This window comes from Mastomys coucha, unplaced genomic scaffold (genome assembly GCF_008632895.1).
Source record: "Mastomys coucha isolate ucsf_1 unplaced genomic scaffold, UCSF_Mcou_1 pScaffold18, whole genome shotgun sequence".
NCBI lineage: Eukaryota > Metazoa > Chordata > Mammalia > Rodentia > Muridae > Mastomys > Mastomys coucha.
In genome coordinates, this window is record NW_022196900.1 from 79,101,403 (window position 1) to 79,105,560 (window position 4,158).

The 4,158-nt window shown below is 38.3% G+C and overlaps 1 protein-coding gene and 1 pseudogene across 1 annotated transcript in view; both read left to right on the top strand.

Annotated features, from left to right (window-relative positions):
* The window catches only part of Ppt1 (palmitoyl-protein thioesterase 1), a 41,836-nt gene that overhangs the window by 1,052 nt on the left and 36,626 nt on the right, over positions 1–4,158 (top strand). The window lies entirely within an intron of this gene.
* LOC116095229 overlaps positions 1–4,158 on the top strand; it is a 19,076-nt pseudogene that overhangs the window by 468 nt on the left and 14,450 nt on the right.

The window sequence follows — 4,158 nt, forward strand, 5'->3', positions numbered from 1 at the left end:
AATCAAATGATCCAAGCACAGTAGCACATGATTGTAATCCCAGCTCTTGGGAGGTAGAGGCAAGATGAGCAGAGGTTCAATGGCATCCCTGACTACACAGAAAATTTTAGGCAGGGGCTGGAGAAGTAGCTCACTATTTAAGAACATTAGCTGCTCTTTCAGAGGTTCAAGGTTCAATTCCCACACACACAGGTAGGTCCCAAATGTCCGGAATTCCAGGTCCAGAGGGTCTGACACCCTCAAACAAACATTTTCATGCCAAACACAAATGTACATAAAATAAAAATAAATAAATTTTAAAAAAGAAAGTGCTAGGTTACCATGGGCTATATGGGATTAAAGAAAGCAATAGATGGGCAGTGGTAGCACATGCCTTTAATCCCAGCACTTGGGAGGCAGAGGCAGGCGGATTTCTTAGTTGGAGGCCAGCCTAGTATACAGAATGAGTTCCAGGACAGCCAGGGCTACACAGAGAAACCTTGTCTCGAAAGAACAAAAAACAAAAACAAAAACAAAAAAACAAAAACAAAAACAAAAAATAATCTTACCAACAAAAACCAAGACTACTTGGAATCATCAGAATCCAGTTCTTCCACCACAGCAAGTTCTGGATATCCCAACACACCAGAAAAGCAATATGTGGATTTAAAAATCACATCTAATGATGCTGATAGAGGGTTTTAAGAAAGACATAAATAACTCCCTAAAAAAAATACAGGAGAGAGTGATCTGACCCAGGGACTCAGGTGAGATCGCCATTTTCTCTCCGGAGACTTTCTAAGGTGGGACCAGCCAGGAGACACAGAACTCAGAAGTGGCAGGGCAGCTAGGACAGGATCCTTTCTACCTCTGTCTACACTGAGGAGAGAAGGAGGATCAACAGCCCTCTCTGCCCCTTCCCGGAAAGCAGAGAGCTTGTCTCAGAGGAGTGCTGTGACCCAGAGACCCAGGAGGGACAGCAGATCCACAGCCCTCTCTGCACCTTTCCCACAAGCAGAGAGCTTGCCTCTAGGGTGTGCTCTGACCTCAGGACTTAGGAGGGACAGCTGGTCCACAGCAATCTGTGCACAGGTCTTACCAGAGGAGAGCTGATCTCCCAGAAGTGCTAACACAGGCTTTCAGGCCCACAGGAGGAACAAGCTTCAGCCAGAGACAGCAAGAACATCTACCACCAGAGATCAACAGATGGCGAAAGACAAACACAAGAATCTTACCAACAGAAACCAAGACTACGTGGCTTCATCAGAACTTAATACTTCAACCACAGCAAGTCCTGAATACCCCAACACACTGGAAAAGCAAGATTTGGATCTAAAATCATATCTCATGATGCTGATAGAGGAATTTAAGAAGGACATGTATAGTTCCCTTAAAGAAATACAGGAAAACACAGATAAACAGGTAAAAGCCCTTAAAGAAGAAACACAAAAATCCCTTAAAGAATTACAAGAAAGCTCAACAAAACAGGTAAAGATATTGAACAAAACCATCCAGGATCTAAAAATGGAAGTAGAAACAGTTAAAAAATCACAAAGAGAGACAACTCTGGAGATATAAATCCTAGGAGAGAAGTCAGGAACCATAAATGCAAGCATCACCAACAGACTACAAGAGATAGAAGAGAGAATCTCAACATCAGAAGATAGCATAGAAAACATTGACACAACAGTAAAAGAAAATGCAAAATGCAAAAAGTTCCTGACCCAAGATATCCAGGAAATCCAGGACACAATGAGAAAACCAAACCTATGGATAATAGGTATAGAAGAGAGTGAAGACTTCCAGCTTCAAGGGCCAGTAAATATCTTCAACAAAATTATAGAAGAAAACTTCCTTAACCTAAAAAAAAAGAGATGCTCATGAAGATACAAGAAGCCTATAGAACTCCAAATAGACTGGACCAGAAAAGAAATTCCTCCCGCCATATAATAGTCAAAACACCAAATGCACAAAACAAAGAAAGAATACTAAAAGCACTAAGACAAAAAGCTCAAGTAACATATAAAGACAGACCTATCAGAATTAAACCAGACTTCACACCAGAGACTATGAAAGCCAGAAGATCCTGGGTTGATATCATACAGACCCTAAGAGAACACAAATACTACTATACCCAGCAAAACTCTCAATTACCATAGATGGAGAAACCAAAGTATTCCATGACAAAGCCAAATGTCCACAAATCCAGCCCTTCAAAGGACAATAAATGAAAAACTCCAACACAAGGAGGGAAACTACATCCTAGAAAAAGCAAGAAAGTAATCTTCCAACAAAACTAAAAAAGATAGCCACATGAACAGAATTCAAACTCTAAAAACAAAAATAACAGGAAGCAACAATTACTTTTTCTTAATATCTATTATATCAATGGACTCAATTTCCTCAATAAAAAGCCATTGACTATCAGACTGGATACATAAACAGGACCCAACATTTTGTTGCATACAGGAAACCCAACTCATTGACAAAAACAGATACTACCTCAGAATAAAAGACTGGAAAACAGTTTTTCAAGCTAATGGTCCCAAGAAAAAAGCTGGAGTGGCCATTCTAATATCAAATAAAATCAACTTTCAACCTAAAGTGATCAAAAAAGATAAGGATGGACACTTCATACTCATCAAAGGTATAATCTATCAAGATGAATTCTCAATTCTGAACCTCTATGCTCCAAAAGCAAGGGCATCTACATTGATAAAAGAAACTTTACTAAAGCTCAAAGCACAAATTGCACCACACACAATAATAGTGGGAGATTTCAACACCCCACTCTCTGCAATGGGCAAATCATGGAAACAGAAACTAAGCAAAGGCACAGTGAGAATAAGAGAAGTTATGAAACAGATGGATTTAACAGATATCTATAGAAATGTTTATCCAAAAACAAGAGAATATACCTTTTTCTCAACACCTCATGGTACCTTCTCCAAAACTGACCATATAATTGGGCACAAATCAGGCCTCAACAAATACAAGAAGATTAAAATAATTCCTTGTGTCCTATCAGATCACCATGGACTAAGGATGCTCCTCAATAACAACATAAACAATAGAAAGCCCACCTACATGTGGAAGCTTAACAACACTCTACTCAATGATAACTTGATTAAGGAAGAAATAAAGAAAGAAATTAAAGACTTTCTAGAGTTTAATGAAAATGAAGCCACAGCACACCCAAACTTATAGGACACAATGAAAGCAGTCCTAAGAGGAAAACTCATAGCTTTAAGTGCCTCCAAAAAGAAACTGGAGAGCGCATACACCAGCAATTTGACAGCATATCTGAAAGCTCTAGAACAAAAAGAAGCAAATTCACCAAAGAGAACTCGAAGGCAGGAAATAATCTAACTCAGAGCTGAAATCAACCAAATGGAAGCAAAAATAACTATACAAAGAATCAACTAAACCAGGAGCTGGTTCTTTGAGAAAATCAACAAAATAGATAAACACTTAGCCAGACTAACAAGAGGGCACAGAGACAGTATCCTGATTAACAAGATCAGAAATGAAAAGGTAGATATAACAAAAGATACTAAGGGAATCTAAAAAACCGTGAGATCCTACTAAAAAAGGCTATACTCAACAAAACTGGAAAACCTGGACGAAATGGACAATTTTCTAGACAGGTACCAGGTACCCAAGTTAAATGGAGATCAGATAAACAATCTAAACAGTCCCATATCTGCTAATGAAATAGAAACAGTCATTAATAGTCTACCAAACAAAAAAAGCCCAGTTCCAGATGGGTTTAGGTGCAGAGTTGTATCAAACCTTCAAAGACCTAATACCAATACTCCTTAAACTATTCCACAAAATACAAACTGAAGGTACTCTTCCCAATTAGTTCTATGAAGCCACAATTACTCTCATACCTAAACAATACAAAGACCTAACAAAGAAAGAAAACTTCAGAACAACTTCCCTTATAAATATCTATGCAAAATACTCAATAAAATTCTTGCAAACTGAATCCAACAACACATCAAAATAATCATCCATCATGATCAAGTAGGCTTCAACTCATGGATGCAGGGATGTTCAATATATGGAAATCCATCAATGTAACTCACTATATAAACATACTCAAAGCAAAAACCATGTGATCATCTCATTAGATGCTGAGAAAGCATTTGACAAAATCCAACATCCCTTCATGAT